Source organism: Octopus bimaculoides, chromosome 1 (genome assembly GCF_046866305.1).
Source record: "Octopus bimaculoides isolate indiv1 chromosome 1, ASM4686630v1, whole genome shotgun sequence".
In the NCBI taxonomy this organism is placed as follows: domain Eukaryota; kingdom Metazoa; phylum Mollusca; class Cephalopoda; order Octopoda; family Octopodidae; genus Octopus; species Octopus bimaculoides.
The window spans coordinates 63,892,813-63,905,743 of record NC_142928.1 but is presented as its reverse complement, the minus strand read 5'-3'; the positions used below and the strand labels follow the sequence as shown (position 1 = coordinate 63,905,743).

General features: G+C 40.6%; 1 long non-coding RNA gene across 1 annotated transcript; it reads left to right on the top strand.

Annotated features, from left to right (window-relative positions):
* Positions 1-5,065: 5,065 nt before the first annotated feature.
* On the top strand, positions 5,066-11,720 carry LOC149137571 (uncharacterized). The gene is made up of 2 exons (XR_016238688.1): positions 5,066-5,599; positions 10,753-11,720. It is a non-coding gene; the product is annotated as an uncharacterized LOC149137571 (long non-coding RNA).
* Positions 11,721-12,931: the final 1,211 nt, after the last annotated feature.

Genomic DNA, 12,931 nt, shown 5'->3' with positions numbered 1-12,931 from the left:
TGTGTGTGTGCAGCAGCAGTAGTCACAGATGTGAAAGTAGTCATCCATTATGTTTACCATCTGTGTTTTGTAGGTTACTTCTTGTTGCGGACCGTTCCAGCTGTGTTGCACTGTTTGATATGTTAAGATGTGTTTTCACCAGAAGAGAGGATCAGGCTTAGTTCCTGGAGCGACATGAAGTAAGGAATGCTCAATTCGTATGTTGTTCATATATAATAGGCCAATTGCAAAGTGCTTTGTAACTGTGGTATTGAAAGATCCAATATAGACATCATTCCCATTGGAGGATGTTTTTAAAATATTTGTGTAAGGTGTTAGTGCAGATTTCGCGTGAGATGTTTAAGGTCCTTATGGATGAGGCTTAGATGTAAAAAGTTATGAACGAATGAAGAAGTGGTCATTGCTGAGGTGGCGGCAAGTAGGACATCGATGCATAAAGAAACAATTTAGGACACAGAATCGAAACTTGATGCTCAGCGAATTTGATACAATGTGAATCAGAGAGCCGACTATGGTGCAGCACAGTTTTCAGGTCGACTGGGCTGCGACATGTGTAGTTTTTTGTACAGTGTTAAAGCAACTTATCTTATTTAATGTAAGTTCCTGTTTAGTAGCTTCAGTTTCGTCGACTGCGAGGATACTAACAGTTTCCTTATGAGTTGTGTTGAGTGAGGATTTCACGAGAATCGATGTTCCGAGATGAACAAGTGATCCCTTGTTTCAATGATTTACTATTGAAGAAACAGTAGTATATATTACATTTATGTCAGAGATCGATGATATTGATACAATTAATGTTTAATTTGAACATCTGTAACATGACATCGGCAGGAAAAACTTTAGCGAGAAAGAATATTCCTCGGCAGACGTATGAGACTTTGGGCTTGTGCTCTGCAGCAGCTAGTAGTTCTTCCATCAGTATCCAGTTGTTTATGAATTACGTCTCACTTCAAACCAATGTGCATTCTCCATGACATTCTGCTAACATCAACTTGCCATCTCTGATAAACACAAAGAATTCAAATTGGTTTTACTTTTAATTTATTTTTAATTTTCATTTTATTTTATTTTATTTCCTTTTATTTTCCAGCAGCAGATTCCTATTTCCGAAGTGTTTAGCGGAGTTATTTGTTTGTAATTTCCGAGGTTCAATGGAGTTGTTTGCCTATATATCACCATTGATTTACATTATATTGCTTCAGATATCAGCCGCCAATCAGCTGCCAATTTTCACTCTAACAGAAAGTCCGTAAAAAGCTTGCTGCCACAAGGTTATTCTTACATGCTGAACTTATTATCGAAAATAGACTGAAGACATCAAAATATTGGTGTAATACGATTTCATATTTGTTAAAATCAGCGAATAGAAGCGTAAGCGGAGCAAGCATGATCCTTAAAGGAGTGACGCATTGATGTGTGACATCTCATAAAAGTTTTGATGGATCACCACTCAACCGACCATACATTCAAACAGTAATCTATCCCTCTATCAACTCATATACACATATATCTATCAACGTATATACATACATTATATACTTACATAACTATCACCGTGCACATACGCATACATGCTTAGATACGAATATAGTTATTTATTATCTGTCTGTTTATCAATTTCTATCTGTAGTTGTCTGTCTACCAGACAGTCTATATCTACAGCTAGATTTTCCTTTATCCATGTGTTTAGATATATATTCTTTTACGTAGGTGTATCTGTGCGTATATGTATTTGTATATATATATATGCTTCTAGATATAGATATATATCTCTGTGTGTAGATAGAAAGATGTATATATACATATACATATATATATATGTGTGTGTGTGTGTGTGTGTGTGTGTGTGTGTGTGTGTGTGTGTGTGTGTGTGTGTGTGTGTGTGTTAGAGAATCATCCATGTACCTCTATTTCATCTATTAATTACTTCAGTCTACTGGAGTGATATAGATAGAATGAGGCATGTCACCTCTAGACTGAAACAGCTGTAGGTCATTATCCCATTTTCTGTCACTATATGTCACTTTTTAATTACTAATATGACATAATATGTCACATGTGTTTGTATATTGTTATTATTGTCCTTTTGGTAAACAAATAAACAAGAAAATTGACACAATACAATGTCTGCAAGTTGATGAATACAACTTATTCCCCTCCATTTTCTTATTGAGATATATATATATATATATATATATATATATATACACACATAAAGAGAGAGAGAGAAAGAGACAGACAGACAGACAGACAGACAGACAGACAGACAGACAGACAGTCAGACAGACAGGCAGGCAGACAGAGACAGAGATGCAAGCATGTATATATATATTATGTATATATTATGTTCTGAAAGATTACGTCCGGTAAATATTATTTTCTTTGGTGGGAGCAAGATATTATACTGCATCTAGAAGACTTGCCGAATAAAATGCGCATAAACCAACAGAAGGCAACAAGAAATCATTGATTTATCCTTCCCAAGAATAATCCTGTATCTTCAGATTGTGACATGAAGGTCCGTGATCGCCGACACCCGTAAAATAGATATAGCAGATGAAGAGGTTATGTCAGGTCAGGGATCTCATCACTGGTTGATAGGATCTGCTACTGGCGCCATGTAAACCAGTAGTACTTGTCTCAGAATTTAGTGTTCGGCGACTAAACCGGCTCCCGCAATTGCATAGCTTGTCTGGACAATGACCAGGACTAAAAGCAAGACGTGTCGAATTCTTCATGGCGAATTCTTTGTGGGTCAACAGCCATCCAGTTGGAGAAGGCAATGGCAAACCACCCCAAATATCTCTACCAAAAAAAAAAGTGAAAAAGTCAGATCGAAGTAGCACTATGGCTTCATCCGATGGAAGAGTCCACGCTTAACCTGGAAGACTTTCAATGTAGAGTCGTCAACGCGCTCCAAAAGCGTGATACATGACAACGAGGAGATGAAGACAGTTAGATAGTCAGACAGGCAAAGATGCATTTATCGGTTTATCTTGCTTAGACGTTGGGCATAACCCCTACATAATTTTAATTAGTGATTTAGCACATACAGTAAGTAAATACTTCGATTTGACGAACGCGGATGTTTTGAATGAAGTTCTTGTTAGTTTCGTTACCGTATAACTTACACCTAAGTAGTTTTAAGATAGATAAATAGATAGATAGATACTTGGAAACTTATTTGGAGATAGATACGTAGCGTTCAAGTATATAATAATATAAATAATACATACATATATATATATATATATATATATATATATATATATATATATATATATATATATGTGTGTGTGTGTGTGTGTGTGTGTATGTATGTATGTATATATATATATATATATATATATATATATATGTATGTATATATATATATATGCATATATATATATATATATATATATATATATATATATATATATATATATATATATATATATATATATATATATATATATATGCATATATACATACATATATGTATATATATATGCATATATGGGTACAGGACGTCATAAAACGTAAACAACATGAAATGCGAAATACGAAAACATGGAATTTTTTCTGTAGTTTCAGCTCAGAGCTGCGGCCATGATGATGCAAACGAACTTTTTTGCGAACAACGAAAGAAACAAATGGAAAACAAGACAAGTAATATAAGGAACGACCTTTCATCAGTTGTCGAGTGTTATATATATCGATCTACTCCATTAAACGTATGGCTGTTATTGGCTGATTGTCTCAGTGAAAAGAAAACTGGATATTTGCGGGATTAGAATGAAGCGAATTAGACATAACCTTGTCGCCAATACCTAGTACTTATATTTTAAAGCTGATACGTATTCCACTGATTGTAACTGTGTGTAAATAAGGATAAGATCATTATTTGAATAACGATCAAATCAAGTGGCAGCATGGGTTATAATTATTATTAAAATTATAAGAGTATCCAAGAGATACCACCATGCTTGAAATAGTAGTCAAAACCTTACTCTATCACCACGTGGTTTTAGAGTCAGTGCTTTGACCGGCCACGATTATAGTAGAATACACTTGCCTAAGGTGAGGTGAAATGGAACGGAACTCGAAACTATTTGGTTACAAAGTCAGCTTCTTGGCCACACAACCATGTCTGCACCTGTAATGACCAGCAATTCTTGGCAACAGCTCCGAAATCCACATCGATTAAACGTTGAAGGATTTTATGAATCATATTGGGTTGGTGCGTAATTATTGCGGCCTTTTTTTCAACAAATGTATTCAACAAAATCAACAACAACATGTGACAAAAATATCTTTAAATGATTATTCCGGAGCATATTCACCATCTACTTCAATTACTGCTTCCCGGGGAGGGGTGGCTGAATGGATGAATCGAACAATGGAGGGACGGGTGGCTGTCTGTCGTACATTTTTCTAAATAGATGGATGGAGAGAGGGAATGGCTTGTGGGATGTATAACGGGTTCGTAAACCAGCTGGCTTGATGGATAACTGACTGACAAGCTGCTATCTGCATATCCGTCTATCAACTGCTCTCTGTTCACCTCTCCATCTGCTTCTATCTGTCTACATATAACATAACATAATATAATATAACAATATAATACATAACATCCTACACGCAAATCCGCCTCTCGTAAAACTTAATGGTCTTTTGAATGTAACCATTTGCTGACATCGGCAGGTATTTCTAAAACATTCCTATTTTCATTATAATTTCTGTTGCCTGGTTTATTTTTTGTTTTGGGTATTTTGGGGAGGTGGTGGGGTTCTGTCTTCTAATTTTCTTTTTTAAAAAACATTGTATTTGTGTGTATGTGTCTGTATGCCTAACTATGTTAGTACGTGTATCTGCATGTCTGAATCTACCTATATGTATGCCTTGGCATATGTAGCTATGTGCAACTATATGAACGTGTCTGTAGTTACAAAATAATTTTGTTATATTGTGTGTATGTTTATATATATACACACACGCACACAAACACACTCACTCACACATGCACACACACATATATATATATATACAAACATACTTACAGAAACATACACGCGTATAGATAGATAGATAGATAGATAGATAGATAGATAGACAGACAGACAGACAGACAGACAGACAGACAGATAGATAGATAGATAGATAGATAGATAGATAGACAGACAGACAGACAGACAGACAGACAGACAGACAGATAGATAGATAGATAGATAGATAGATAGATAGATAGATAGATTGATAGATAGATAGATAGATAGATTTCTTTTATTAGCCACAGATAGATACATTTCTTTTATTAGCCACACAGGGCTCAACGAAGATGGGACAAATACAATGTAGAGCTTTTCTTTTTGGGAGGGGAAGGAAAAAAAAGGGGGGGCGATCAAAAGGGATCGTAGGAAGGAAAAGGGGGCAGTTCGATCAAAAGGGATCAAATAAAAAAAAATTTAAAAAAAGGCGATCAATAGGGATCGTGTATCACAGTAATGTTCTCGTGTAAAAGGAGGGGAGGACAGTTTAGGTTTGGCCGTGGAAAGAAAAGCCTACGGAAAAGACCACGGTAACCTTGGTCAATATTTTCATTGAAGAAACTATAACAGTAAGTGACTCTCTTTTGCCTTTTTCTTTTCTTTTTCTTTTCTTGGTTTTTTTTTTTTTTTTTTTTTTAGTTCATAGGGTTATGCTCAAGATGGCTCCGTCGTTCACACGTGCCATCCTTGCTACATTCACCCATCTTTTTTTGAAGCATTCAGTAGACAAGACTTCCCTTTCTACTCTCACCTTCCTCTTCAGGTGATACTTGAAGAAGTTGATGAGAGATTGCCCAGAGAGGAAAGTCTTTGTCTCTAGACCTTTCAGACGCGTCCACCATACACATTCTTTCGCCATAGCCACAAGTACGATGAAAATACCTCTTCCTTCCCGTTTAAAGGAAGGAGGCGCGACAATATTCACGATAGACTCGGCTGATAGACCGACTCGTCCCACACGCGATAGCAGTTGTTCGACGTAAGCCCACAGCTCGGAAATGGTGGGACACTGTACGAGTGCGTGCAGAACGGTTTCGTCGCTCTGCCGGCATCTCGGACAGGTCGGCCCCGTGTTTCTCGAGCCATGCCTGTAGAGCTTATCCCGAACGGGTAGTGCTTCTCGATAACACTGCCAGGCCAGGAATCTCTGGAAGTTGTCCATGGGTCCCGGTCCGAAGGTCGTCTTAAACAGGTGGGTCAGATATTCCTCGTCGACGCCCAGGTTCGCCCCGAGATCGTCGTCGTACCTTCCCTCCACTAATCCACTATAGAATGCGTTAGTTGTGATGCAGTCGCTCAAGGTTGACCCGGGTTGTTGGAGTTGCCGAAGAGCAGCGCGACACTCGCGGTGGCATTCGCCCTTCCTCGGCCTCTTCTTGATCCACGACTGCAGTTCGGTCATGGAGACGAGCTGCGGGAAAGCGCGCCGCACAAACGGCGACCACACCTGTTCACCGTTGTCTACGTAGAGCCGGAGATGTCGCAGTCTCAGCGCGTGTCTGCGCATCATCAACCACGGCATGCCTAGTCCTCCTTTTAACGGGTGTTGGCAGCAAACGGATCGCCTAACCATCGGAACGCCTCCTTTCCACAAGAAGCGGAAGAGGATGCGCTCCAGTTTGGTGATGGTAGGGTCGGGACAAGGAACGACGGTCAGGCGGTAGTAGATGACGGACGCGATGTACGTGTTCGCCACCTCCGCCCGACCTTTCAGGGAAAGCTTCCTTTCGGCCCATTGCCGGGCTAGAGTGGCCACCCTTCTCGTTATCTCGTCCCAGTTCTTCTCCGTTTGGAGGTCTGGACCGAACCAGACCCCGAGCAACTCAACCGGACCGTCAGTCCAACGTCCCACGACAGAGGCACTGCTTGACGGCATGAGCTTGCTTCTCCAGGTGCCGAGCCGCAAGCCCACTGACTTATCCCGGTTGATTTTTGCTCCCGTTACCGTTTCGTAGTCTTTCAGTGTCTCACCGACAAGCTCGATGTGCTTTCGGCTAGACACTATGACGGTGACGTCGTCCGCGTATGCCGACACGCACGTCCCGCATCCCAACTCTCGCGGGATGCCCCTCAGCGTCGCCAGCTTCCGCAGTAGTGGCTCGAGAGTCAAAACGTACAGGAGCGACGAGAGGGGGCATCCCTGACGGACCGAACGTGCAATGTCGAATGGTCTTGATAGGTGCCCATTGACGCGAACTACCGAACGGATGCCCCTGTACAAGGCAGCCATCCAGCCGCGGAAAATGGGACCGAAGCCGGCCGCCATGAGGACAGCCTCCAAGTATTGATGGTCTACCCTATCGAAAGCTTTCGATTGATCTAAATTGATCAGGGCCCCACCCATGCCAGGTTCCTTAACTACCCGCTCTATGATGTAGCGCATCAGATGGAGGTTGTCATGAATGCTTCTGTCCGGCACGGCGCACATTTGCGCCTTGCCGATCAGTTTCTCGATGACAAGCGCCAACCGCTTGGCTAACACCTTGGCCAAAATTTTCATGTCTGCATTGAGCAGAGTGATGGGCCTAAAGTTATCTATGACGTCCCCCTTGTTTGGATCTTTCTTCAGCAGCGTTACGGCTCCTCGGCTCACAAAACCGGGAATGCTCCCGTTCTGCTGCCATTTGCAGTACACCGCCACCAAGACGTCTCCAAACAAGTCTGGCATACAGTTGTAAAGCTCGTAGGGAAGACCATCCAAGCCCGGAGATTTGTCCCCCGAGCATCCCGTAATCGCGTCCCTCACTTCCGCCGCCGTGATGGCACCTTCGCAGCACTCCGCCTCTCTTGTTGAGAGTCGTGGCAGGCTGTGCAGGTAGGCACTGAAGTCCACCCTGCGTTCTCGCTCGCCACTCGTCCCAAACAGTCGAGTAAAGTGCCGCTGAAAGGCCTCACACATTTTGTCCGGCTCGAGCAGTTCGCGCCCCTGTTCGTCCACCAGAGACCGAATGGTGGCTCTGTTGCCCTGTTGCGCCTCCGCCACCCGAGCCTCTCGCGCGGCTCCAACACCTTCGTTCCTTAGAGCACGCATCCTAGCCCTGACAACGCACCCTTCATGTTTGGCGTTGAAGTGTTGGTCTAGGGCCAACCTCGCTGCCAAAACATTGGATGCGATGCCACTTCTAATTGCCTCTTCTAGTTTCTTAACTAGTTCACCCTCTACTCTGTTTCTCTTCTATGACTAGTGCTTTGCTATACCTAACCGCTTCTGCTTTTATTGCTCTCTTGAGGGCAAACCAGCATTTGCTATTGATGATGGCTCCCGTCAAAGCCCTCTTTACTAACGTGCTAATCCGGTTTCTGAAAACTTGTCTCGACGGGAAAGACGCGTTTAGTTTCCAGTAACCGGGTCCCTTACTATGTGTCTTATCTAAGTCTAGCGTACACGTCACAAGTTTGTGATCCGTGTAGCTGACTATGTGAAATTGTGGACACCCTATGCTATCTCTATCTACTCTCCTACACAGTACTCTATCTAGATATGATCTCGACGACCCGATGCGGTTTGTCCATGTCCACATTGGCGCATTCGGATGGTCGAGTCGGTACCTATCAGACAGTTGAAAGCGTCTGAGCAGGTCTTTGAGGCATTTGCATCCCCGTCTATTCCTATCTCTGCCCACATAGTCTAGATGCGTGTCCAAGGTAGCATTCCAATCCCCCACTAAAAGTAAAGGACGAGACGTTCCTAGGAATACTTCTAGACGTCGAAAGAAATCTGACCTACCTGTTAAAGGTGGTGCGTATACTGATATGAGTCGAAAGGCACACCCATCGCTGCCATCGACATCCAGAACAACCAATCTACCCTCCGGGTCTATGAATACTGTCTTTACTTCGAGATCCAAACTCTTGCGAAAGAGTACCGCCGTGCCACTACCGCCCATTCTCGGCAGACAGGGAGAAAAATAAATGTTAAACTGTCTGCCAAACATGGACGTTAGGGCCCGCGAATCATGGAGCCTGGTCTCGCTTATGGCTATGATTTCTAGTTTGTGTGACTTTATGTCGTTTAGGAGGTACCCTTGTTTCCAAGGAGACCCCAAGCCACGCGCATTTACACAACCAATCTTGAGCATAATTCTAATGTGAGTGTTAGAATTTTAAAGAGAGTCACTTACCCTTCGAGAGTTTTTGTCTCCTCCTTCGGGTTTTCTTCGAGGAGATCCTTGTACAGTTTTTTCGCCAGGTATTTTTGGCATTTGCCAACTGCCTTTGGAAAAATAGATTTTAGTGTGTGGTGCAGGGTTGGTGTAATGTGTAGTATTTTGATGTGTTCTGGCGGTGTTGTGTACGGGTGGTTGCTAGTTTTTATGTCTTCGTTTGTTATGTTTGTTTTTGTGTTGATGTATTCCATCAACTCTGAGTTTTTTGTGTTGATGGCAGTGAGCATTGTGTGTGTGCTTACTTTTGGGGTTTTGTTGCTTGTGTTGTTGTTGTGTGTGCTTGTGTTGGTGTCTGGAGTGTTTTCGGGAGTTGTGTATCTCCCTGCTTTGTTTGTGTTTGCTTTTCTTTTCTTCCTTTCTGGGCTATTTGCCAGTCCTCATTACTTTCGTCTTCCGACGAAGGTTCCGAGGAATCGGAAGGGGGCAGGGGCATGTCGTGTGGATCTGTGTTTGTTTGTGTAAGTGGTTGTGTTGTTGGTTTTGTTGTTGTTGGTTGTTGACTTTCTGGTTGTGGTGTATGTGATGTGTGGGAAGTGGGATCAGTTTTTGTATTGTCTTTTGGTTTAACTGTTTCGTTATTTCTTGTTGTTGTAGGTGTTTTTCCGGATGCTGTTTTATGTTCGTTTGTTGGTGTTGTTGGGTGTGTCTCATTGCTTGTTTTCTGTGTTGATGGTGGTGTGGGTAGTAAAGGTTCCCTTTTCCTTGTACTCTTTCCTTGTGGTTGTTGTTCTTAGATAGATAGATAGATAGATAGATAGATAGATAGATAGATAGATTGATGCATGCACAGATAGACAGACAGATAGATACATACATACATGCATACATACATACACAAATTGACAGACAGACAGATAGATGATACATACATGCATACATACATACATACATACATACATACATACATACATACATACATACATACATACATAGGCCTGTGTCTGTCGGTTTAGCTAAGATTCATATTAATGTACTTGTTATATGCTATTGTTGATTATGTATTATGTATGTTTTTCTGTGGTTGCAATAGCTACTTTAGTAGTAAGATGCTGAAGAAGACGTTACTGGTGTTATTATTATTGTTGTTGTTGTTGCTGTTGTTGTTGTTGTTGTTAATGTTGCTCTAGTAGCAGTTGCTGTTCTTGTCGCTGAATTATCATCATTATCATCATCATCATCATCTTCGTCATCATCATCATCATCATCATCATCATCATCATTGTCATGACCATCATCATCGTCGTCATTATCATTATCCTCATCATCATCATCGCCACTATCATCATCATCATCATCATCATCATCATCATCATCATCATCATCATTATTATTATTATTATTATTATTATTATTATTATTATTGTTGTTGTTGCTGTTGTTGTTGTTGTTGTTGTTGCTGCTGCTGCTGCTGCTGTTATTATTATTATTATTGTTGATGTTGTTGTTGTTGTTATTATTATTATTATTATTATTATTATCATTATTATTATTATCATTATCAAGCAAATGTGTTCACATATCTTTTTATATTTTATTACTCTTGTTCTTTTCATAAGACGGCAGCAACACTTACTGATGACTTTACCATCAACAACAACAACAACAACAACAAAAACCATCAACATCAGCACCACGGACAGCGCCATCAGCACCACCAGTAGCATCACCATCAGCTGATGATGATGATGATGATGACTATGATATAAAAGCTGAAGACATCACCAGTCGGTTCTTCTGTCGGTTTAGTTACAAAATATTGAAAAGGCTGTTAAGAGCTTTCAAATTCATGGGATTAAGCATTTTAGCGATTGATTGAATCCACACACACACACACACACACATACACACACACACATACAGTTATGGGCGTACACACAGATATGCGCATGCGTAGATATGTTCAAGCACGCGCATACGCATACTTACATAAGCAGACACTTGCGTACGCAAGTACTCGTGCATGTGGACGCACTCAATATGAAGAAGGAAAGAGGTAGACCATAAGATGCAGCGGTAGCAGCAACAGCAGCAGCAGCAACAGTAGTAGTAGTAGTAGTAGTAGTAGTAGTAGTAGTAGTAGTAGTAGTAGTAGTAGTAGTAGTAGTAGAAGGAAGATGGGAGGAGGAGGGGGAATTGAAAACGAAAAGAAGAATAACGAAAAGAAAGAAAGAAAGAAAGAAACAAACAAACAAACAAATAAACAAACAAAGCAAGAAAGAAAGAAGGAAAGAAAGAAAGAAAGAAAGAAAGAAAGAAAGAAAGAAAGAAAGAAAAATTAGTCTGAGCAAAAACAAAAAAATTACGTTAGCAATCGTTATTGTTCGGTTCAAATCTCAGATGGTGGAATGTAGAATGGAAAGAACGCGAAAGAAAGCGCCGTACTAGTATTTAGTGAAGTCAATCTACACCCTTAAATCAATCGCCAACGTGGAAAGCTTTGGTCTTCACCTTTCCAGGGGTCATATATTATAACACCAGTGTTTACTTCGAAACATATGTCGGAAATATAAAGATATGAATAACACCTGCGTCTAACTCCATTTCTTTATTTATTTATCTATCTATATGCTAGAGGACCTCTTGGCCTTGGGTCCGGTCTGTTTACTGTTGAAATGTATTCATAAGGCACATATCGTAATGCCCTATTTGCCATACAATAAAAGTTGTTAAAAAGTATTTAAATATTGCATAACATAATTTTAAAAATTTAGTTAGAATTTCTAAATACAGTAATATACATAATAATAGAGATATGTACTGTACGAAAATTATAAACCATTTACTGAACTACAGTTTATACAATGTTTTGAACTTTTTTCTTTGGAGCATATATGAAAGGTTTCTGTGGGTTTCCCACTCTGGAACAACCTGCATACAATTGACCATGTGAGAAACAGCCTAATTATGGATGAAGACCGAAAACCTGCACTATTTGACTTTGAGACTTGTTAATGGTCATTGCGTAACTGACCCTCACTGGGAATTGCAATCGTTTAAAACGAAAAGTGGACACTTGTTGGTATTCACAGTATACTGGGTATAAATATGATGTCTCCCTTACCACATCCAGTAAGGATTTTTGCTTCGATAATGTGAGGCTGTAGTTCAGTCACAATCATACATGTATCATTGCACAATCATGGCTGATCCAGGTTTTATATGTGTGTGTGTGTGTGTGTGCGTGTGTGTGTGTGTGTGTGTGTGTCTTCTTTTTCTTCCTCCCTCTGTCTCACTTATTTTTTTCCCTAACGCCCTTTTTATTTGTCTCACGTATTTTTTCTCTAGAGCGAAAAAGATGTAGAGGTAGTGAGAGAGAGAGAGAGAGAGAGAGAGAGAGACACGCACACATACAACAAGAGAGTGGGTGGGAGATAGTGAGAGATAGAGACATAGGGAGGGACATATTGACAGAGCGAAAACAGAGTCCGGCGGCGACTCCAAAGGAATAAATGTAATATATAAACTTAGAGAAAGTTGGAAGTGGATTGATTGAAAGGTGGAATATTTTTTCACTCTGTAAAAAGTATTACGGTGAAATAGACAGTACGAGGATTGCTAGAAATAGGAATTAATGCTCCACCAACTCGCTGCCCCCACTCCTAATTCGCTTTCAGAAAACAAGTGCACAGTTATCTGCAGAATGGTCAAATTGATTTAAATTACTTGGAAAACTTGAAATATTATCAATTTAATTTAGTGCTTTCGGCAGTCAAAGTACAAACAAACAAACTTTGT